A 26526-nucleotide genomic window follows, 5' to 3' on the forward strand; every position below is an offset into this window, starting at 1 on the left:
CCGCGCGAGAATTACAACCTCGACATGACCAAAGATGATTACCTCAAACTTTACGAAGCGTTCTCTGCTTACAAGCGCGTGACCGAGGGAAGCGTGGACATGTACTACACGACCAGCGAATTCAAAACCCACAGACCCATGTTCGTCATCAATACCACGAAACGGAAGCAGGTCGTGGTCAACGATCGCACCAACATCAAGGTCGTCTGCGAGTTCCACGACGCGCTGCCCGAGGACACCGTGTGCAGCGTCATCCTGATCGCAGAGAAGTCCTTCATCCATGACGTGAAGAACGAGAGGGTCACGGAGCAGTTTTAACTGGTTTAACATTTTTTCTTGCACAACGTAGATAAGAAGTTGCACAATCAGTTACAATAAGAAATTTTGTACTAGCACAATGATAATACGAATTTCACTAGTTCAGATCAGTTACAATATCAATTTCACCAGTTATCAGCTACAATGTTGCTTTTTTTTCATCAGTTTGCACTATAGCACGAGACAATCAGATACAATCAGAATTTTGCACAAAATTTGTTTTTTTTTTTTTACATGAGAAAATTAACAATGAAATTCTTTTTTTTTTAACTTTATCGTTTCAGATGCTGTCGAACATCAAAAACACATACACATACACACTAGAAAAAAAAGCATGCAACTTTATTTGTAACACACACATTCTCCATCTTCATCAAGAAAATATTATAATAAACATAATTTTTTTTATCTATCTCACAAATAAAACTCTATATCCAAAAATTACAACATCAAATAACACTAGAGTCGTTAGTACACGTTGCATGCATTACGGAGGTCCTCTGTAGAGTTTCATGGAAGTTTGAGAAAAAAAACAAAAAACACGTGAAACTCTACAGAGGTGTGGTTATCTATAACCGCAGCCGTTAGAACACCTTTTTTGGTAGGGCACCACGCACCCTGGCGGGGTTATAGGGGCCAGGAATCCTAAAAAAAAAACAATTATTATTATTTGTTTGTTTGCTTGCGTCACAATACGGAAATAATGAGAGGCACGCGCATGTGTGTGAGTGGCACATCGTTCCCGAGAGGTTTACAAAGGTCACGATATATAAACATGGCCCCGGACTTGGAAAATTACGATAAGGCGCATTCGCTCACCACTGTTGCCAGCTATAGGTATCTCTCTCTCTTCATCTTACAGCAACGTTGGCACACACACACGCACACATATACTGTATTGCCATCCATCCATCTCTGTAGTAGCCCTTGCCAAGTAAGAAGAAGAAGGGGTGTAGGTAGGTGTTGGCAACACTGCGAGAAAATGAGGCTTATGCCTTACAAGAGAAAACCATTAAGGCGAGCCTCACCGAGCCTCACTTCGAGCCTCATTTTCGGTTGGTGAACTGTCTTTATGGTCCGCCTTACAAGAGAAAACCATTAAGGCGAGCCTCACCCAGCCTCACTTCGAGCCTCATTTTCGGTTGGTGAACTGTCTTTACGGTCCTACTCATATTTTCCAGAATTCTTTCCTGCCATTCTCTTGTAAAATTGGACACTGTATTGCGTTAATAATTAAAATGAAAGGCTTTCCTGTAACCATTTCTTTTCACTCGGCAAGTCCGAAAATTCCCTGCATCCGGTGAAAAACTTTAATGGTAAGCAACACTGCAGAGTGCTGTTTTCCTGAATCTTTACTTCAGCTGTACTGCCACACTCGATCGGCTCCGAAGCTGATCTTTAACTCAAACGAGTGTACCACTTTCTATGAACAGAAGTGTACATGCATTGCACTCGTGCTGCCAACTGGTGTGTCACGATGAAAACTTGTTGAGCTTAAAGTTATCTTTTATATCTGTATGTGTAATACGTTTTTAAAATACAGTTTTGAAATCAAATGAATCATTTATAGTAGCCCTGTATAATGTTAAATTTTGGCGTTGCTTAAAACTTTAAGTGCAGTCCCGATGCTTTTATCAAAGGTATCGCAACAAAAAAGTAAAAGCTATTATCAGATAGTAACTACAAATGCCACTTATTTGTTTTCCTAAATCGTTTACAACTGAATCCGATTATGGTTCCCGGTTTCGTTGCCAAGTTTCCAACAGCATCAATTTCACGAACGTTCGTGCAAAGTTTAATTTTATATTAGCTTTTAGAAGATATTACGCTTATGTAAAGTGCGATGCTTGTCTTTGAAAATCTCATATTTTCCGCGCACAAACCACGCAAATTGAATTCGACAAAGATTGGTTGCCATAGTAATGAGCCATGAAGCTTTTCTGCCAACGAAAGATGAACAGATCGATCACGTGAGTTCCAGGTACCTTCCCAAGTTTTCGAGACTTTACATCACGCTCATGACTCCAGAGGTTGGAAAACAACCCAGGACTGACTTGGTCCATATCCAGAGTATAACTTTTTGTCTGTAGTTTTTTCCTATGCCAACTTGTATAACTTTGAGCAATTTCGCTCAAATGCAGAATCATACCATAAAAATACTAAAAATAATATAATCAATTATAATGTAATTATTGTATATCTTTAGAGAACCAGATGAGCGAATAACTGTAAGAACTGATATTCAATATTTCTTTCAGATTTCAAACAATTAACACACTAGAATTTCCTAATAATTCTCATGTCATTTACAACTTGTACCCACCTCTATCAAGAAGAAAATTTCAAAGTCAGAAATTTTAGTCACGCAGCTCATCTTATGTGACTTTGTACATAAGAAATCAAATTATTATAATTTGGAAAACTTTCTCATCGAAGCATTAATTTTAAAGGGTTAACTGTTAGCATGTCAAAACAGTACGTTCTGACCTCGTTTATGCATTTTGCATTCTAGTTTTGGAACTAACATTTATTTTATACTTTAGTAATGCTGCCTGGATATAAAGTAGCTTAAAATATTTTTCTTCGTTCATAAACATACAGTTTTCGATTTTTTATCAATCAAATTAACGATATTCTATGTGCGATGGAGTGGAGACGGACGAGCGTATCCTCCTGAACTGCGCTTGTACACATGACCTAAGGGACAAGTTTCTGAAAAACTTAACAGGGAGCGAGGTGATAGAAGTGGTAAACGATAGAATAAAGACAGAATAAGCGATACAAGTGGGGAAATACTTGTGGGAAGTAAGAGAACGGCGGGGGAAAGCTATTAGAGAAGACAGCGAAATTAGTGATCATGCTCAAACCGAGCCATCTTTATAGTGTAACGTATAGTGTAAACACCCCTTATCACATACAGAAGAGGGTAAATGAAAGTGTGAAAGGCAGCCCGAGAAATAGTGCAAGGGGGAGTTTGTGTGGGAAGTGAAAGATTGGAATAGAGATAGAAACTGGAGAGCAAAGGAACCAGACACATACTCGTAACTTTCTTTGCATGTGCAAGATTTGGATTGCTAAACTATACTTATTATGTCTAATTTTCTTATATCTGATCAACTACTAAGTGTATCTGTATATTAACGTATAGAGGGTACAATATTAATACATGACTGTAAAGGAAGGGAAAGTGTGTGTAAATTAAAATTTATGTAGTGCGTACAGCTCCCACAAGGAAAATGCAAATAAATACAATACAATATCAAGGGGGTCGAGAGAACGACCAGACCCCCCCCCCCCGGCCGCCGCTGCCCTCCTCCGCGACGTACTTCATACGAGCAAAAACATTAAAACAATACAACCTCCTCGCACATACCTGGATAACTTGTATCCTATCCCGGGAATCTGTGGAGCAAGTTCGTGCGTAAAGGCAGAGTAGGGGAGAAAGCGAAAGCAATACACACTGCTGGAAACACTCGTAGCTGCTGTCGCTCTTCCCCTCCACGCAATCCCATTCCCCCGCATGTTCTCATTGGTGGAGCCGTCTCGCGTCACAACTTGCGCAGAGACTTGTTTTCGTTCGCTTGCTCCAGAGATACCCGGAACAGAGTATAGTGCGAACGGAGACATGGATCAAATTTAAAATGGGGTGCCCGGATATGGAACCTCAAATCGAGATCTGGAAAGGCCAGCGAAGTCTCCGTACGGTGCGAACTTACCGCCTGCACACAAAATGTCAAGGCCAGTAAGCAGCAGAAAAGGTGCTAGTTAAGAGGTATAAGAACTACTACGGGGGCAGGTGCCCCTCCATTTCACGAAATCACTTCCTGCTTCTTCTGTGCTACACTGCAAGAATCAGATGAGAGACAGGTCTCCCGTTGCACCACCTTTGACAACTTGCTGGCTCCCTCCTTTCAACCGCCCTTACAAAACCCTAGAGCGCTCTTCCTCAAATACAGAGGTTTGGCCAGACGCTTTGCTATGAGGTTGGTAGCTTTGACACTCGCAACGAACAGGTATCTGGTAATTAGGGGTTTCTTTCGAGTGTTGAGGTGTTTAGTGGTCGTCTGTCTGCTGCAACAGTGCGTAGTTCCAAAAGTTTTGATGTCGGCGAAGTTAACCCCGTGGGAAATCAGCTTACATGTACACTCGCCTCAATTAGTACTCCGGCAGTTTGTTTCTTTATACAGCATATTTGCAGAAGTTACATACAAGTGTATCAATATACGCTGTATGAAACACAGCTTATTACTAACTTCGTTGACCCTGTACAGTACAACAAGGTACAACGTCTCTAATGAAACAGTATAGTTTAGGAAGTGTTTGTGCGGCAAATGTTACTTGAGTGTGTGTGTCGCAACAAACTGCAAAAATGGATAGTGTACCGGATGACGGCATTTCGCTTTCGTTGATTGGTTGAATTAGGTTATTTTACGTTTCTTTTCTGCCATTAATCTAACCTGATTCAATCAGTCAATCAAGGAAATAATTTTGTCGTCATCGGGCATCATCTCCACTTTTTCTTTCATTTCACATACACTTCATCATGAAATTCACCGACTCAAGTGTACAGACCAATTTTGAAAATTTGATTTGTTTACTGATGAATCTTTACAGTACTTTACCACCTTTTTCTTTCTTTTATTCTTTTTGGCCTTCCGAACTTCATGTTTTTTATTTAAAAAATAACTTGAGAGTGATTTTATGTCTTTGTTCCTTGGTGTATTACCGTCATATACTGGGTAGTAAGTACACAGTATTCTTCAAGGGATGAACGGTATAATATTCCCAAATAACGGCAGAGTGCAGTTTTATACATAAGGTCCGGTCATCTTAATTTTAAATTCTTAACATCTCCTTTAATTTTTGTTATCTACAGTCTCTCTCAGCCGCTTTTCGCTAATCGTGACGGTGAGGATGACATGATGAAGGAACATTCATGTGCCCATACCCTGACGGAATTCGAACCCGGGATGCCTGGCATCGTAGCAAGCTGTGATAACCACTAATTTTAACGTATATGGATAAGGTTCATTACGCGGTTACTGACAACGCATTCCTTCTAAAATCGAGTGAATAATACGAAAACTAATATAATGTTTCTTCCGATTGATGCTCGTTCACAAACAACATGCATGTAATATGATAGTAAGTTACATCTTGGCAATCAGTTTCCTTCAGCGGCCTTCCCAATGGCGTAGTGGTAACGTCGTCGCCTTGTAATTAAGGAGTCCTGGAGGAGGCACACAGTGCATCGGATTCCACTTTGAAATCTAGGTCCAGTGCCGATTAGCGCGACAAACTCTAACAGCTTCAGCGAACTTTGGACTTCCACTTCGGGATGAAAGGTGCTACCTTCTGGTAAGACATCCAAACGTCAAGCTCACTTCCACGTGGTACAATGGTATCCATGAGTATTACCGTGCAAATTGTCCATGACTATTTTTCATTAATTTTTCACTTTCATCCTGTGTATTTTTAAGCAATGGGTTTTTATGTACGCTGCTGCAGAAGTTGTCTGCAACTTATTTGAGTATTCTTTTAATTCTTGAAGCTCTTATTGGGTCAAATAAAGTGCTCGAACATGTTGATGGACAATTTGCACGGTAATACTCGTGGATTCCACTGTACACCCCGATAACCGCATTGTTGCAAGCCAACGAGGCTCTGGCGGCTGGACCCACGGCCAGGATAATCGTCGTAGGGCTGTGTTGTCCTGTTTTAATACTTCTCTGTATAGAGTATCCCTTTACAGCCGAAGTGTTTAATCGAAATATTGAATAATGAAGTTTTTAATATTGAATAATGAAGTTTTTAATATTGATATTTATTTTCTTGTTAGAGGTCTGTCCCCAATTTTGTAGTAGTTAAGGGACATATACCCGTATTGCGCGACGAGCAAATATAGCCTATACTCTGTCCCTGGTATCTCTGGAGAGCAAGCGAACGAAAACAAGTCTTTGCGCAAGTATTGACGCGGGACGGCTCCACCAATGAACACGTGAGAGGGGGACGGTATTGCATGGAGGGAGGAAATTGACCGGAGTTACCAGCTTTCCCAGAAGCGTGTTCTGCTTCGCTCTGCCCACTCGATTTCCTCCCATTCTCTACAGCTATGCGCGGCCTTGCTCCACAGATAAATGGGACATAGTATACGTGCTGAAGTCCCACAATATAAAATCAAATCAATCAATCAAGTACTCCCACTTCATTGGTTGAACTCCATGAGCCAGCCTTCAGAGCAGCACTATTTCATGTAACTTCATGTAGATGGCAGCATTGGCATGCGCTTCATGACAAGCTCGTTTTGCAATGCTGCGAGTGAACAATTTATTTATTTATTTATTTATTGAACTCAACAGGTACATACCTAATTACAGAACCCATATGAAGGATACATAGTGAATATAATTACATATATTTCTGTAAAATATATATATATATATATATATATATATATATATATATATATATATATATATACACCCATACATAAAAATACATTTAAAATTATTTTCTATATATATATACACACACTTTATCGCATCATTTCATTAGGAAATTATGTGTTTATGCTTCGGTCATTGTGTTCATAGTGGCTTTACTGAAGTCCCTTAGGTTCATAGAAAATATATCAATGGTGTTATTCTTGATTAGCAATTTATTGTAACTGGTGCACATTTTCCACAATGGAGATTTCTTTTCAATTTCCGATCTAGCCTTCTTTATAAGAAAAACTTCGTTCTTGAGTCTAGTTTTCGACAACGGGATTCGAAAATTTATCTGGCAGAGTAGATGTTCAGCATCTACTTCGTTATTTAACAACTTCCACAAGAATACTATTTCCTGTAATATTTCTTCTATGACACAGCTTTGTAAACCGACTTTCATATATTAGGTTGTCGTAGTGTTCAAATGTAGGGTAAACTTTCTAAAATTTGTATTTTAAAAATCTAAGAAATTTTGATTGGACTATTTCAATTGCTAGACTGTACTTTGCTGTGTCTGTATTCCATATAACAGATGCATATTCGAGTTTTGGTCTTACATATGAATAATAAAAATATTTTAGTGTCTCTATACTCTTGAAATCCCTCCCCATTCTAAGAATAAACCCAAGGTTCTTGAACGCTTCACTAATTATTTGTTCTACGTGTTTATTAAAAGTAAGATTTGAATAAAAAATAACTCCTAAATCCTTGACTATAAAATTTCTTGGTAGAGTATGGTTGTATATTTGATACTGAAATTCAACTGGGTTTTTCTTTCGAGTATATGTTGCAAAATGGCATTTATTGATATTTAGTATTAAATCATTGTTTATTGTCCACGTTTCTAACTTTGTAATATCATTTTGAAGTTGAACACTTTCATCTTGTTTGCTTATTTTCCTGTAGAATTTCAGGTCATCTGCAAACAGTAATTTGTGTGAATTTTCAAATGAATCAGGCAAGTCGTTAATAAGTAATGTGAAAAGAAGTGGCCCAAGGTTACACCCCTGAGGTACTCCAGAGGTGACTCTTATCTCGGAGGATGTGACCTTTATACGTCACGTACTGCTTACGGTTCTGCAAATAGGAAGCTAACAATTGACGCAGTGGTTCAGAAATATTGAAGCATGCTAATTTACTTAATACTGTAAGATATCGTGTTTAACCAAGTCGAACGGTTTGCAGAAGTCTGTATATATTGCATCAACTTGGCCTCCTTCGTCCAAGGTTGAACTTATAAAATTGGAAATATGGGAGAGATTGGTCAACACTGATCTACGTGGTACAAAGCCATGCTGAAACGATGATATTACAGGTTTTACGTGGGTAAATATGTAACAGTGCATGATTTTTTCGAATATGTTTGCTGGGGCTGATAATATACTTATTGGTCGGTAGTTTTGTACGTCATTAGTGTTATTGCTTTTGGGAATGGACAAATTGCCGTGGCTTTCCATTTTTCAGGGAATTTGTATTTTGCAAGAATTAAATTGAAAATTAGATATAATGGGTATTTCAATATATCACTGCAACATTTAACTACATAGGGCGGTATCTTGTCCGGTCCGGCTGATTTCTTAGGTTTTAAGATTTTAATTGATTTTTCTATGTCTTCAATTCCTATCTCTGTAATATTAAGATTATCCAAAGTTTCATATTGTTTATGGTTAGGCAATATTTTCATGTCATATCTAGGGGGATATTTTTTATACACCGACTGAAAATGCTGTGCAAAAGCTTCGACTACTGAACGTCGGTCTGACAACACTTTATCCTTGAAGAGTGCAGGATCTTTGTTGCTTTTCCTACGTTTATTTGTAACAAACGACCAAAACTGGGTGCTATCTTTTGCAATATTTATTTCCGAATTGGCAACATAACTGCTGTATGCATGAATAATTTCCTTACTAACTATTGTTCGGAATTCGCTATATTTATTGTAGTTGTATCGAAAGTCTCCCGCCTGTTTTTTCTACTTCTTGTGGTGGTAATGTTTCCTACTTATAGTTTTAAAAATGCTGCTCGTAAATCATCACGGGTACTGTCTTTTGCGGCTTTTCTTTAAGGGAACACATTCATCGAATATTTTATATATAATTTCATAAAACGCGTCTGTAGCTTGATCAACATCATTCTTTGTTTTCAATACATCCCAGTTCGTGTTAAGCAGCTTGTGATAGATGTATGGCAAGTCGGACTTACTGAAGATGTACTGTAGCTTATGACAAGTTTTATCACGGATTTCTTTGACATGATTAATATCTACTAGCAGCGAGGGATGGTGTGTGTCTTCAGGAACTAGTGGCTGTGTGTTTCGTGTCACTGTTATTCCCTGTCCATTTGTCAAAATCAAATCGAGTGTCTTTCCGTTATTATTCTTTACGTCATTTAAGCTTATTAAGTCAGAGAAGTTTATGAAATTGAGCAATTCTAAGTAAAGTCCAGTCGAAGTCGTTAAGTCATAATTTGAGTCAGTTATGTCAGGGAGATTAAAGTCGTCGGCCAAGAGGAGTTTAACTTTACAAGGTTCACAGTGCATTTCTATGAACCTAATGAATTCGCAATAAGTATTACAGTTGCTACCTGGTGCTATGTACACTACACAAATATACAACATCCCAATGCCTTGAATTAACACTTTAACGAGTATGCAATCCATGTTCGGATTTAGATGCAGACTGTCGACTAACACACTCTTCAATTTACATTTTATTGCTAAAGCTACCCCTCCCCCTTTTTTTTCCTGTTATTATTGCGTTTCGATCGGACCTATAAACCACATAACGATCATCAAAAAGTTCACTGTCCATGTGCGATTCGGTTAACCAGCTTTCTGTTATCAATATTGCACTATAGTTGGTCCATAGCAAGCTCTTGTAAAATTAATTTGTTTTAGTTCTAAGTCCGCGAACGTTCTGGTAGCAGATTTGAAATACCGAGAAATCATAACCGGTTGCAGTGCATTCGGAACTGTTTGTACTTACTTTACTGATGTCTTGCTTGGTGAATCCATCAGTCCTTTGTCAGCGGGGTTGCTGACCTCTGAGTTGGTAAGATGAGGGTCTCCGTGTATTGGGCTTAAAATAGGTGGTAGTTGATTGCTTCTGAATGAGGGTGGGGGAAGATTTCGCCTCGCTATGTCCCGGATTCCTTCTGGCGATACCTGGGTGCTTAGTCCCGACTCTCAACACGTGAGCACGGAAACGGCCATTTCGTTATCATCCCAACTCGTGATCGGCGAGAAAATAGTAGTCCTGACTGGTCGTTAACGAGTGCCGACTTCGATGGCTTACGAGTTCACGCCAACGACTAAGAATACAGAGGCTGGTTCATTTATATTGAGCCGAATTCAATGTGCCACTGTACCGTGCATACGCAACGCATCGCCGTGAGATTGCCCCGAGGCAAGCAACAGTATCTCGTTAGTCACGCAGTTGAGCAGTGTGGTCGAGCATAGTCTGATGCTGCCGAAACTGAACAGATTCTGGGAGGGGTACATTGTTGCCCTTTCCGACGTTAAGTTCACGGCGTCGCGCATCGTAGAAATGTGTAAAGTGCATAATTTTCGTGTAGGTCGTGCCACTGTGATTCGTATTATATGGAAATATGCGGCACAGAGACCTGGGCCCACCACACCTACGCGAGCAGCTATAAACCGGCCTCCTGTGAAGAGGACCCTGCCGCTATTGCATGTTGTTCGGCGCATGGCGACCTCCAAAAATCCCCCCACACAGCGTGCAATGGCCAGCGAATGCCGCGCATCGCAGGCGACAATCAACCGCGCCATTCACAGATATTTACGCCTCAAGGTCATTCACAAGAGCAGTGTGCACGCCCTGAAACCGTGTCATGTGGCTGAGCGAAAAAGGAACTGCAGGAGGCTGTATGAACGTCATCTAGCGGGTGATCGGTGGAAGTGGAACAGGAAACTGGAATTTCTTCAATTCCCTTCTCTGACATCCCTGTCAAGAGTCCAGATGCCAGTCCAATGGACTTTTGTGCTTTCGGACTCCTCAAGCGGCGCCTGTCCCATCGTAGAGTCCGCACCATCTCCGGCCTGTGGAAAGCCTGTAACGAGGAGTGGGATGCAATACCCATGGTCCAGCTGCAACGCAGTCTCCTGCAATAGTGGTGGCCTGCAGATCGAACACATCCGGTAGTGGAAACACTGCATTTCCTAGGTAGGTGGCACATTCGAATTCGGCTCAATATAAATGAATCAACCTCTGTATAGTCTGTGATGCTCTCAAAACAAGTTTGTGGTAGAGGCTACACCCAAAGAACCAATCAGATTGCGAGAATTAAAATCGAGGGTCGCGAAGAATCGATCGATCTTCCTAAAAATCGATTGTGGTTTGTTTACTGTCTTATGAAGTTGCCCAAATGGCGAAATTGATCTTCGCTAAATGTAAAACTGCACGGAAAAAATAAATAGTGAGTTTATTCGAATAGATAATATTCATGTATGCGAGTGGCACTCCATGAGGATTTTTCGGACAAACCTATGCACTTACCAAATTACCTAATAACGTCAAGATTTTAAAAAAAGAAAAAAATAAAGAAAAAAGTTGTACAATGTTATGAATGGCCAGCCCGATATTTTTTAAAGATGTAATGGTAGTTTTCTTAACTTAACTGCATAGACGGCAGGGAGAGGGAGGTTGTTTCTTTCAAATTTATTATGAAAAGGTGTTTCAAATATGTGGTAACTTCTCGGTCCAAGTTCAGATTGTTTAATTCAAAATTCCCGGTGGAGGCACATAGTGATTCGGATCCCACTTTAAACTGTAGGTCCAGTCCCGATTAGCCTTACTGTGCATAAAGTGGACTTCAAACAACAAATCAATCCAATCCAATTTAATTCAAAATTAATGGCGCAAAGGTATTTTTTACAAGGCTCGATTTTTTATTTGTATTAACACATGCTTCATAGTTTTAGTGATTTCTTGCTGCAGCTCGTGTGAAGAACGATTTTTCCCTTGCATACATACCTACATGATTGTTTGGGAGTATTATATATATATTGAAGGTTGTATCTTCTTTTTTTCTTGGTAAATATTATTTTAGAAATTTTAAGGGCAAAAATGCATACAAATTCCTAAAATTAATGTTTTGCTTGTCTTTGATACAAATAGCTGATTGGTGTCTTACGTTGTTAGGTTAAGCAGGTTAGCTCTTAGGATTAAAAAAACATTTCTGAATACTTTCGTTCTAAGGTTGGGTCAGTCAGGTTTAGGGTTCTTAGCATTATAACAATATCTCTAAGTGAACAAAACATCCAGTCTCAAGCAAAAAACTCCCTTTCAACCTTGATGAAAATCTGCTAAAACTCAGTGTCTCACATAACCAGAAACCAAGAATGGCTATTTGCTGCAAAGCACAGGTGCTCGTGTAAGCTCCTTTAAAAATCGAAGTATCTCAGGTAAATAATACTTTGTGCAGAATTTAACAGTGCTATTTCATTTCTCCAAGCTTCAAACTTACCTTCACATATTGTTTCCAGTATTCCAAACTACTTTCTGATACATCTATAAAATTTGCAAAAATGAAAAAGAAAGAAGAAAAGAAAATCATTCAACATTCGGAACCGTTGCCAACTTCTCTATTAATGTCAGAATATTGATTTCCGGTGGGTAATGTGGGATTTGGTGAATGAAGGCTGATTTTCTATGAGCGTTTTAGGAATATGTATGCATTTTACCCTAAATTTTATTTACAAAAAAAATGAAAAATCGAAGGAACACATCAAACATTGGGAAATACAGGAGTTTTCCATTGCTGACATAACATTAAAGTTCAAAATCAACCTTTTAATGTAATTCTTTTATGGCACATTCCTGGTAAATCCAGGTTCCTCCCTTCACTAATTCATAATTTATTGAATGGAAATGGAGGTATACAAAATTCCTTTGCATTACCAATACAAGTGTGATTTTGCTCAGACTATCTAGTGAAATGTGCAGAAAAAATACCTCAACAATGACAAAAATATGCTGTCATACAATGAATTTGCTAAAAATATGTCTTAGGTTTCTTTTATGCATTTACATGACAAATAACAGCATCATCATAGTGTTAACAGAAGATAGGAAATTTAATTTGGTGTGGAGAAACAAGCTAGGATAAAAATATGACAAAATCTGAGGCCTGTAAGGGAAAAAAATCTGAAAATATACTTACTGATTTCATAAAGGTGCTTTGTCAAAAATGAAAATTGTTACTTCTGGAAGTTTATGACAGAACGGGGTCTCCTCGATGGCGCAGTGGTAGCGTCGTTGCCTTGTAATCAAAGGGTCCCGGGTTCGATACCCGATGCAGGCACATAGTGGTTCGGATCCCACTTTAAGCTGTAGGTTCAGTCCCTATTAGCCTTAGTGTGCATAAAGTGGACTTAAAACACCGATTCAACCAATTCAACCATTTATGACAGAGCCACACAATCTTCATTGTGTACCTCAACATATCTACTTACCATTCAAGTTAACATTTCTGTAGGTGTGAATATCCTTAGATAGTTATATGCAATAGCTTATGGCAAGTTGTGAATATGCTTAACTAGATGGCACCTCCATTGCAGGAAGAACACAGTAATTGCATGACAAATTGTATGCTGTAACTTATTAAAGCCTAACAGCACCAAGAAGTTACAGAACTGGCATTATAAATTTACACAGAGATCCAAGTTGTGGAAATTATGGGAGTGCAATACAGAGTTGTTTTTTTTTAGGGGGGGGAAACTCTGTGAGCATTGGCACATAATACCAAAGACATGTTTTTCATTTCATAAATTTTCAGTAAGTTATAATGTCTATAACATGTAAATTTTGCATTCCTAGATGCTATTTAATGATTGGTACAACTATTTATTCAGTGAAGTGTAATTTTCAGTCGTTATAGTACCGAGACAGTAATGTGAAAAGATTTATGAATTATAATGACAATCTTAGTGTAGGATTTCCCTTATTCTTTGAGTGGAATGGAGTTTTAAGTCCACTTTTGTGCACAGATAGGCTAATTGGGACTGGACCTACAGTTTAAAGTAGGATCCGAACCACTATGCCTCACCGGTTCTCAAGCTTGGAGAATTGATTGCAAAGCAAATATGTTACAACTATGCCATCGGGGAAGCACCCTTACCATTTGAAGTACATGATGTAACAAAAATTATTGTGGATGCCGTATGCAAATGGAAATATAGCATCAAAAGGTAAAATAATAACAATAAAAAAAGTCGCTCGGGAGACTGAAAATGAAATACGAAGTCCCCTTGATGTTAAGGTAATTAAGATTTGACTAATCTATTAATGGGGATACTGTTCAAAGAAGTCCTCCCATTAATGACTATTGCAATATTATTGTACGAGAACCAGATGGAACTAACTTAAATTTATGTAATTTTCACGAGTGATTATGTCTAAATCTAAAAATGTCAGTAATTTGAAGATACGTAAATCCTCTTTACCACTAATGAGAAAAGCTGTACATGGGTGAATCTGGCTCCAAACACGGCTTTTTTAGAGACATTCCTCTGGTTCTCACAAGACAATATATGCCATGAGGTCGTCTTTATGCACAGAGAAGCTACAGTTTAAAGTGGGATCTGAACCATCAAGTGCCTCTGCTGAGTATTGAACCTGGAATCCCTTGATTACAAGATGGCAACATTTCCAATACACCAATGAAGAGGCTTGAACTGTCAGTGAGCAAATGAGTAAAGTAAACCAATTTCAGATAGAACAGCACTGAAAAATATATTCGCAATGCAACTTTTCTAAATCAAGTGGGAGGTGATTGTGTACATTATGAAACATGTATTCACACTGATGCAGACCTTTTGTACATAGCAAAGGCATAGTTTTAAAAAAACTGATTACATGGGAACTTTGCATGTAATAAAAATAAGTTGCTTTTTCAGGTGTTTAAAACTTTAGGAAAACCCTTTAGTGTGTTCTATTACAGCTCTTGCAATAACAATCTTCTACAACAACACACTACTTTATGGTAAGACTAACTAAGGCAACGAAGTACATTGATATTTCATACAAGGCTTAAAACCTGTTGCCAAGGGGAAGCTTTAACAGAATAAAATGAACCTTTTCATGTTTCATCATGAATATGAATGTGAATCATGAAAATCAAATCACCTTTCTTTAAATAATATATTTTTAGGTAACAGCCATCCAAGCCATATGAAATGGCTGATGTGCATGGAGTATATAGTGCATTTTACTGAAAAATTATCTGAAAATTCTGGCTCAAGCAGATATTTAGTTATCTGTTGGTTGAGACCCAATCTTCAAAAACAAAATTCCAGCAGGTAGTGAAAATAAATAAGTGAACCATTTAAAGCATTCCATAATTAAACGAAAGAAGTGAGGAATTGGCACTGCTAACAATATTGAAATAAAGTTCTGGTGTACTGTTACAATGTTATATTTCAAAAAGAATGTCACAGAAAACCTATTTCACACTGCAATTTAACACACAAACTTAATAACATTAAAGCACATCTGAAGATTCACACACACACACACATGCAGAGTTGACAGTGGATGGGAGAACTGAGTTTTCTTCCATCCCTCCAAGTGTTTTAATGTTGGCATCACTTTTTTATTACAAAGGCTCAATGCAGTGCAGCACACATCCATGATTTTTGTTGCCATAGGAGGGCGATAGTGAAGCACCATGTCCTTTAAAAAACACCTCCATCTTTGTTTTAGGATGCTAATGATCCATTACATTACACACCTATGCGCCTCAGGACTGTTTTCACCAGCACCATCTATTGGTGTCATGACACATGGTCCTCTGGATACCCACTGTTACCTGCAAAGATAAAAAAAAGGCCTGTCCTGAGTTTCCACTGTAGATAATACATATCCCAACATCAATTGAAAGTAACTACGCTTCAAGTATTAACTTAGCACTTCTATAATCTACGCCTTTACTTCAAAACATCTAAAGTGCACATATCCGGTTACGGTTACCCCATTCCTTATGAAGAAACTGTATGTTAAATTTGACAATCCTCCAAAGTGCCACAGTGATAGAAATTTGGAGTACTTTAGTTCAAATCGCAATGTCAATGTTTGACTTCTAAAAATATGCAAGTGTTTCACAAAAGCTATATTTCCATAGCAAATGGCATGTTGAACAAATGAACAAGTAACGTGTTTTTGACTCCTAGGTGTTTTTTAAACTTGCCTACAACAAATGAGGTTAGATAAATTTATCATCCTCGCTTTACATTCTACAAATTCTATTACATTTCAACAATCTTGTTATTCATATTCAAATTAAACATGTATCATATTTGATCATATGCTCATTGTGTGGCAAACATTATACATTATGCTAACTGTGAATGTTATGTGAAGGTTTCCATATAAAGTATTATCTGGAATAAAAATAGTTATATGATTTTATGAAACATTCACGTAACATTTCTATTAATAAATATGCTTCCACATAAAATTGTCCCTAGCATGGTGTTCTTGTATACTGGTATGGTTTCTTTTTATTATTATTACTACTTGTATCTAAGAATAAAACGTTTTGATAACATTTGAAGAACTCAGAAATGTTTAAGTTTAAAATTTACTGATAATGCACATTTTGTAATAATAAAAAGGTGGGAAAACAGAATAGTAGACTTATTGTAGAATATAGATAATTATGAAACAACACTGCACATGTATTCATAATACAGTATGGTAATAAACATAGTACTTCACATCTTTAATAATGCAGTGCATATATGAGGAGTGCAATATAAATAATTCATGGGACACATTATTATCAATAATTATTCCAGACTTAGAACATCTACATACCTAACAGCCAAGTGTTCCTTGTACCTGCCTTATTCTTATATTGACAAGAGTATCTGATGTTGGAATTCCTCATGTGTCCACCCTGGATACCGAGAGTAGTCACAATATTTTCATTTTAATCGGCTAGCTGCAAAAGAAGAAAAGTACTGTAACTTTTGCACAAATAATTGGGGTTAACAAGTTGAGGTATTGATCGTAATGAGATACTGCACAAACTTTATGAATTGTTTTTTTAAAAAAGTATATATATTCATATTATTCTGAATGAGAAATACCATCTGATGTTACACATTACTCAGTTGTTTACTTCTGATTTATTTGAAAATAGCAACTGTTTTGAAAACCACAGAAATTCACCTTTTACTGTGTTCCAATCAAAAATAAAATATTAACAGAATATCTGGAACTGTTATTGCCATGAGCACCTTTGATTTGGTTTGTCTTAACAATTATAATTAACATGTTCGCTTGCGCAATATACCTACCTACCTACCCAGTCAGCCACCCATTTCAGTATTTATGTTTTATTACATTTTATTGTAGAAGCTGTCTAAACTGCACTGTTCGTGTAAGAATAGGCTTAATAATATTTATACATACTTAAGCTAGTTACTTACTGGAAATATATTTATAAATTCAATGTTCCAAAGAAATTCAATTTTTGTGCAAAACTTTCACATGAGAATGGAAAGAAAGTCAAACCCACCACATGATGGATGTCAATAGGTGTATAATGAAACAAAAATAACTTACACTATCGTACCTCCTTTTGACATCCAGCTGCTCTGCTTGTATCATTGGGAACTTCATCCATTGTGACGAACAATAACCACCATAGCACTGTACACTTGCTCTATACACTGGCTGATGACCTACAAGCATCTGGCTGGTACCTCCATGTTGTGAAAATGAGAGCTTCTAGCACCTATAAAATTATTTAAGAAAAAATAAACATAAATTCTCTTACAAGGAAACTTCTATCAAACAGTTCCCACTGACTCGAAGCTTTTCATGCTTAAAATGAATTCATGCTACCCACTGTATCATCACATGACATGAGGTAGTTAAACTGAGTGCATTCTGTTGATAGTTGCATATAGAAAAAAATATTTTTCCCATTCAATTGATGGTTTTGAATAAAGTATACCAAATACCCCCCTCCCATGCACACACATACACATTTGTGTCACAAAAAAAGTCCTTCTCTCACCAGTGTCTGAGTAACGGAATGGAGTACTTTCACTTTTACTGGGGATTAGGCAGTTAGGTTAGGTTAGGTTAGATTTTGTTATTACAATAAAAAAATATAATTTTACATTTAAGTCGTGATAAAAAAAATTGTAACAGTTTCATATATCGGAGACCCATTTCTTCAATTTTATACAAGAAACTACTTATGGAAATGAGTTTCTCCAAGGTTTACAACATTCGTCGAGGTATTTTCTTTCATCGTGGAATATATTTAACCGGGAAATCATGTATTTTTCAAGAGAAATAGCTATACGACAACCGGATGCTGCATACGTTTGATGACGTATGTCCCTGTCAGTGTTTCAAACCCCCCTTTTTTACTATGCTAGCCTAACGTAACCAAACCTAACCTTATCGGAAATGGTTCGTGGAGCTATCAGTGAAAGGAAACACTGCATGCCCACTACGGTAGTCAAGATTTGCCCGCCATATTCTGTGTTATGGAAGCGAAAAAAGGAGTCAAAGAAATTACTCTGTGGTTTTTTTTTTCGTGTAAAAAGCATAATGGCACCATGAACTATGTTCCGCAATACACAATTGGTAAGTACAAACCATACGAAACACAAAATATCTGATTTTAATGTGTCTCCGATCTATGAAACTGGTACCAAAAAAATAGTTTTGGAATACATTGTAATGTCCGTAACTCTGTAAATATACGTTTCTATGCCCCCGAAACTCTGATATAGTCTTACCAACAGTTAATCCTTTTATGGGGAATTTTTCCTGGAAATTCGAGGGAGTACGTAATTTAGTACACTCGACCTGCAATTAATACAACTTAAAACATAGTTTCGGAATTTCCTTTAAAATCTTTCTATCATCAGTTCACGTACTGTATAAATCATGCCTACCATTTTTTCCCTCTATCCGTGCGTTCATTTCGATCTTCAGCCGAGAGATCGGGAGAAGCGTGGTGGGCGGCGCTGATGGAGATGCCGACATTTGCGGCCTGTAATGCCCGCTTATTTTTATGAACATATGCAGACATTTATATAAATATTGAAAAACGAGCACTAACCTGTGTCATAATTCATCATCTGTAATTCATCCAAGTTCTGCCCTTATATACACAAAAAATACGCTTTAGAAACGATGTTAAGAGCCACAGATAAAACATTTTAATCATAGTTTTGACCAGTAACGTCCTGCTTAAGTTTATATCCTTGAAAGAGTTTTGTGTCTATGGGGATCGTTTGGAGGTTTCGAATGTGCAACACTGTATCAAGATTACGCTGCAGACGAAACCGTGAGCTTCCTTGCAATCCAAAATCTCCGAGCTCGAGTTTGTTGTTCTTTCGCGACTAGATGAAGACAGAGCTGTGAATATAGTGGCGATCAGATGTAAACCAAGAGCATGTTAATTTCGTACTGTGCGCAAGAGTGTTATTCTTAGTTACTTGCCTTTACTTGTTTGTGTTATTGCAGTGTGTATGTGTGTTGTGTCAGTGAGACGATTGGAATGCCAGCCGCAAGGTTCACGTTAAAATAAAGAATTTTTATGTATGACACGTGAAAACAGACTCGTGTCGAGACGTGTGTAGGCAATTTGTACAGAAATTGCCAGGCGTTTCACCTCCACATAGAGATACGGTTAGACATTTTGTCCTTAAATTACGAGAAACTGGATCGTTAAATTTTAAAACACCTAAGCAAAAACGACGGATTCTAACCGAAGCAAAACTAGATGAAATTGGTGCAGCGTTAGAACGTTCTCCAAACAAGCCTCTACGCCGTGTTTCACAGGGGATGGGCGTGTCAAAATCATCAGCACATACAGCCACTAAGCTACTAAAATTAAAACCGTACAGAGTTTCTATAGTGCAAGAATTACGGCCCCCTGACAACGTAAGTAGAGTAAATTTCTGTAATTGGGTTTTGCAGAATATTGTACAGAGCATTCCCTGACATTCGCTACGAGACTCGGCAGCAAGCAGTCCGGCATCAGCGCTTGTCTTTCCCGGTGAATGGGTCTGCGACAGTCGCACGCTACAGTCTGTATTTTAGCTCTCTTTCCCTTTCTGCTGACGTTGCAGACTGACGTCAGTATAATCCTCCCTCGGAAGTTGTGTTGAGTCGTGTCCGTGTGTTGAAGATTGTGGCTTAATATGGCACCACAAAAGTTTACATAACAACAAAGGATTTATGTTGTCGAGTGTTACTTCGGAAAGAGGAATTGTGGAGAAGTGCGACGACGTTTTGCAACGAAATTTCCTGGTGTTCCCGTTTCACATAGAACCACTATATTAAACCTCGTAAAAAAGTTTAGAGTAACAGGGTCATTTCTGAATAAAAGTGGAAAGAAAAATGGGGAAATCTAAAAAATAAAGTATACAAAGACAATCCGCACACCATCCGAGAGTTAAAAGAGAGTATTGTACGAGAAATCGGGAGAATTACAGTAGACGAACTTGCACGTGTAAATGCCAATTTCCTTCGGAGATGCCAGGAATGTGTTGCAGAAGAGGAACATCATTTTCAACACCTTCTGTAGTCAAGGTTAGTACACAATATGAAAACTGTAATTTTAATAGCCGACACTAGCGACTGTCGCTGACCCCGTTCACCGGGAAAGACAAGCGCTGATGCCGGGTCGCTTGCCGCCGAGTCTCGTAGCGAATGTTAGGGAATGCTCTGTAGATGGTATTGTTGATCCACAGTTAATATTTTTTTCGGATGAGGCATTGTTTCACTTGCGTGGTCATGTTTCTTCACAGAACAATAGATACTGGAGCACTGAAAAAACCCGAATAATAAACGAAGTTCGGTTATATGATGCAAAAATTGGTGTGTGGTGTGCTGTAAGTGCAAAAAGAATAATAGGGCCTATATTTTTTGAAGACACAATAACTTCAGAGAGATACCGCACACAAATACTCGCGCCGTTTTTTCAGTTGTTATCAGATAATGAGAGACAATATGGGTATTTTCAACAAGATTCGGCCACAGCCCATACCGCCGCTGATTCTTTGGACGCTATAAGGGAGGTGTTTGATAACAGAATAATTTGTATAGGTTTAAACTTCACGTTCGCCAGATCTTACCGTATGTGACTATTATTTGTGGGGAACCTTAAAAAATAGTCTACCGAAATAACCCTCATAGCATCGACGAACAAAGAGACATATAAGGGCAGAACTTGGAAGAATTACGGAAGAAGAACTTTTGCGTGTGTATCAAAATTTCATCAAACGATGCCAGGAATGTGTGAATGCAGGTGGACATCACTTTGAACAACTCTTATAACACAGGTTAGTGCTCGTTTTGCAATATTTATATAAATATCTGCATATGTCCATAAAAATAAGCGGGCATTGCAGGCCGCAAATGTCGGCATCTCCGTCAGCGCCGCCCGCCACGCTTCTCCTGATCTCTCGGCTGAAGATCGAAATGAACGCACGGTATATTGTATGGAAGTAATTGAAGTATTTTATAATACCGTAATTTCATTCACTGGTTGAAACAGGACAATATGTTGCAGAAAATTAATTGTTCCTATATTGTGCGGCACCGTTATTTTAAATTTTGATGTAACGTGGTTGGATTGTTGGCACACATTTCCCAGGTGTATCAAAACATATTTTTCAGTAGTATTTTATTTCGCAATTCCCAAGCTTAAGGAATGTTGCAAAAATATCAGCTCAAATTCTTAGAAAGTACATGGAGCAAAGGAAAATGCCACGAAGTATTCAGTTCTTTAGGTACATCGTAGCAACATTTCACAATACATACGTATTTCACTCTCCCCCAGATTTGTTCCAATTGCCCTTAATGTTCATACACAATAATATTAATAGCATACTAACATGACGTACTTACTCGAAATACGACTGAAACTAATTGGGCTTGCAATTCTTCTTTCTTCAAAACCTCCCTCCGCATCAGCTGATAGTGTCCATCTTGAAAATCTGCTGCCGTGAACGATTTCGGTAGTTGTCTGCCTTGTGAGTGGATTCCAGTCGTTTTCCGTTGGCGCATCCGTGATCGCACTCGTTAACGAAGAGTGGCGACTACGCTAAATGGCATTCGTTAGTCTATCTCGACAAAAACGTCACCAAATCGTTAGACCTTAGCGTGTGGACAGTTCAAGACTAAGGCCCCTGGTCTCTGTTCCGCAACGTTGAACGTGTGTCCTGTTTCCTTATCACCTCGCTGTAGAACTTTCTATTTCCCTGATGATTCTCGTAGGAAGGGGGAGGGGGTGATGGCTCGTGACATACTGCGCTTCTGTGCTGGTGGAATCCTTCGACACTTCCAGCGGAGGGGACAATGTAGAACAAGAATCGACCGTTTCTTGCGTAGCACCGAGGGGAATGTCACGTCTGACGTCGGAAAAAATACTCATTGTATCATAAATATACACATTTTCTTGAAACACGTTGTCGTTTAAACATGGCACTCCATTTGCGATTAAATCACTTAACGTATGGACTGTACCTTCTATCACCAGCTTATCGTACTTTAGTTTTGCAAATAGGTTTTGCTCTCGTGCTCGTTGCATGTATTTTCCCAGCTCTCGTCGGGTATCCCGCACACGCTTTGAGAAATCTTCCTGTACACTGATGCCTGCTCCCTTGAAGAAACGAGCTCGCGCAAGGATAATTTCTTTCACCTTGAAGTTAGAAAATTTCACTATAATGGGTCTCGTGGATCCTGATCCCAATCGGTGCGCTCTCTCTACATCGAAGTCACTGGTACTTATTTCGAGAATGTACCATAGAGCATCCCTCACCAGCTCCTCCGACATCGCCCACGTTTCCCCTTGCATTTCCCTGAAGCCGAGAAATATCAAATTGTTTCTTCTAGACCGGTTTTCAATATCGTCCAGCTTCGATTCACAAAACATTAATTTTTCTTTCAAGAAAGAATTTTCAGCCTTCAGTTCTCGTAATTGTGCAGATAACGACCGTATATCGCCCTGTACACTAGTGGTTGTTTGAGACATGCTATGGAGATTAACTTCTGAATAACATCCTCTGTTGTATATGGTCCCGGATTTTGTTCTATTTCCGAGATAATTAGTACGATGGTGGTCACAAGTCCTAGGAAAAACAGACTACTAATGTTTAGACTGTCTTTGACCGCCATTTTTGTCATTGTCGACTTCCTGATGACCGCATTCCATGCCCGGATCGCACCCCGCCACTGTTCCAAGGAATTTCCCATCTTCATTCTTCACGCTTCGCTGAATACGGGAGCTTTGCGAAAACATGTCTAACCACTGCACAGCCACTGCACAGCCTGTCTTTAAAACAGTCTTTCTTAATTAATTAAAGACAAACCTAGAAAACATTACTTCTTTGTGTTCTGCTTTAACTCGAACAAAAAGAAGTTTCTCCTTTCCGTCTTCCAACTGCCAGGAACTGAAGGAATAGAAATGACGGCTTCTCAGAGTATTTGCGCAAGATTTAATTAAATCGTTGACAAAGGGTTTACGGAGGCGCCTTTGTGTTCGAAATATCTCGCTTCTCTCATTCGGAATGGCTTCGTTTAAATTTGTGGATCAAAGCGGTATTCCTACTTTCGAGATTCAAGAAGCAAACCTTTACAGCTTTGTAAAAAGTATTGTTTCTAGTTAGATTAGGTAAGTTATTTGTTGAAAGTAGACATACATATTACTTTCTATTAGAAATACTGTAAATTAATTATATATTCAGTGATAAAAGTTTTTTCCTCAAAAATGTGTTCAAGAAATATCTTATACACTGGAAAATACGGTAATTCGTTTTTGCTTGACAATAGGAACTGCAAATCTAAAGAAATGTGTACTCTTTCTGCAAATTCTCTCTTAATCATAACGCAGGGTATTATTGTTGTTGATTCTGTTGTGTGTGTGTCTGTGCGTGCACGTTTCATTATTCCCATCCTTCTTGCTTTAATTTTCTTTTTCGTGTTCTATGAGAGAACAAATTAGGATGCAATTATTTATTAATGTTTTTAACCGAAGAAATATAACCATAATCTACATGTATTCATGCGACTCTTTACGCTCCAGTTGCGTTAATGTTTTATTACTGTAATTGAAGGGTTAATTAATTTCGAAAACATGTTTCCAAGTGCTCTCCTGTTAATAATAACCTCTAATTATAAAAAAAATATATTTAAAATTGGTTAAATAATTATAATTTAATTACCTTGCATGAACATGAATATGGTTCATAATGTATATACAGTGAGTTTCTTATTTGACGTAAGCATGTGGATATGCAAACGGCTCCACCAATGAACAGGTGAGAGGGAATGGGATTGCATGGAGGGAGAAGCGACGGAAATTACCAGCCTTCGCAGCAGCGTGTACTGCTTCGCTCCGCCCACTCGATTTTCCCCTTTTCTCTGCCGCTATGCGCGGCCTTGCTTCAGATATACCCGGGACAGAGTATAGAAAAACGCGTTAAGTCACTTGTACCCAAAGTGGGCGCCGTGGTTGGCTTACAGGGTCGCCGCGAAATATTCCAATATTTATCGGATATTGATATGAGTGTTCTTAATATGTGCATAGTTATTGCTTTTTACATATAAAATGTTCTTGGATTTTAAATATGTGTTTATTTTTTAACTTAGGGCAAGCAACCTAACCACGCTAACTGAACGTTGTAAGTGTTAGATAGGGCTACATTCTGACTTGGGCGCCGCGGAAATAAACTTGAAATATTAAGGGCGCCGTGTAACGAAAAAGTTTGAGGTAACCTGCGTTAGGCATTAATGGAAAGAAAAACTCTCCACGTTTACGTGCATCACAGAGATTCTCGAGCATTCCATTGCGAAATACGTCTCATGTGGCATATGTTCAGCCAATAGCCAAGTCTTGCCATAAACGGGTCAGCATGTCCACATTTATGGTACAATGTTGTCATTTGTTTTCAAAGCTTGTCTGCAATTTGTATGGCTCGATGAGTAGTCGTTTACGAAGAGCCTAGCCTTCGGTACGGCTGCCTGAATAAGCTGCAACTCACGTGGATTTTTACGATTTTCGTTTTCTGGCTTCTCCGATTTTGTTGGCATTCACATCAAAAACATATCCTGTTCTCTCTCTTTACACAGGACCAGTCTCTTCGAACTGATAGTACCAACAGTATACGTTCTTCCGAGATGGTGCATCTTTTTCAATATGTGTGTGGAAATTCTGTAGAGCCGGACTTTGAACTTGATAGCTCCAACATAGGGCCCGTTCCGAAAGTCGTGATAAACGCGATAAACGAGTTATGGTAACTGGCCGTCCCGTAAGTTCATTCATTATGCTGTCCAAAAAGTCGCATTCCGTGCGTCTCGTCCAAGAACGAGATTCACCAAACGCACGAGCCAGGAGGCTGGTTTGTTCGGTGAGAATCGTCTGCTGCCTGCGTGCATGCCGCCTTCAAACTGCACTAGTTCGGGAACTGTATTACAATTTTAGCAGAGAGCGATATGAAGAAACATGCACAAGATGATTGTGCTTCAACTGTTCTTACAATGTGGTTAAAATGAGTAACAGTATCCGCAGTAGAGTTTATTTCTGTCAAAAGGAAATGCCTTCCGCTGGACGCCATGCGGAAAATTTTTATAAACAAAACGCTGCGCCTGTGCTTTCGTCTGGAGCGTCCCATAAGTCTTTAAAATAACTGGTCACCAGGTTCACGAGGCTAGTTACTTTCGTTCAATTCGTTCGTTTCGTTTTGACTTTCGGAACGAACCCATAGCCTACGCTTTCACTCGGTCGGTCGTCATCTTGCAACAATGGCGAATAGTGCCCCTGACCGAGTGTAAAAATGCATGCACATGCGAATCAAGTACATGTAAAATTTGAGGTTTCTTATCCACTGATGTCTAACATGTTCTTTCATAAATAGTTTATTCATAACTACCCTGTATTATTTGATATCTCGAATTTTTAAGTGTCCATAAGCCGACCCCCGTGGCAGAGTTGTTAGAACATCGCGATACGACGCCAGGGTTTCGTGTTCGAATCCCGGCCTGGGCAAGGATGTTTGTGAGTGTCCATCCATCAATATCATCAAGTCATCACTCATCCCCATCTTTGCAAATTAGCCAAAAGTGGCACAAAAAGCGAAGTAAAATAAAGCAAATCAATCAGTCAATTAAGTGTCCATAACTAGTCTCACATCAAAGCAATTTTAAAAGTATATTTTGGGTCGGAAATCCTTTCGGCCATTTTCTCTACAGTGGAGTCACGAGATGTCGGTTGCTGACTGTAGTTCTTAACCAGTCTTACGACGGGCGCTGGCAAGGGAAGTGGGGAGCGCGGAAGCGACCAATCCAGCGCGATAAGAAACGCAGCAGCCTGTAGAACAAGGTGCGCGTAGTACTTCCATCCGCCACGTCGTAATTCTCTGCCCCCGCTGCTGTCTGGTTGGTCTTTTGCGTATTCCTCCTCCCCAGTTACCTTGTTAGCATGTAGAGCGCCCGTCGTAAGAGTAGACAAGGGCTATTGTTCATCTACACAGCCGAAGTCTAAACATCACATATATATATATATACGTACAAGAAGATACATACATCGGATATTAGTACATTTCGGATAAAATTTTATTTTAGCCATCCCTAGTTTCTGTAGAATTTAATTCCATATAATTCAGTAGATATAACCCGTTTCAGTTACGGACAAACAAGATTAATCTAATCTGCCGTGTTAGAGCGGG

Source organism: Lepisma saccharinum, chromosome 4, assembly GCF_977018435.1.
Source record: "Lepisma saccharinum chromosome 4, izLepSacc3.1, whole genome shotgun sequence".
In the NCBI taxonomy this organism is placed as follows: Eukaryota; Metazoa; Arthropoda; class Insecta; order Zygentoma; family Lepismatidae; genus Lepisma; species Lepisma saccharinum.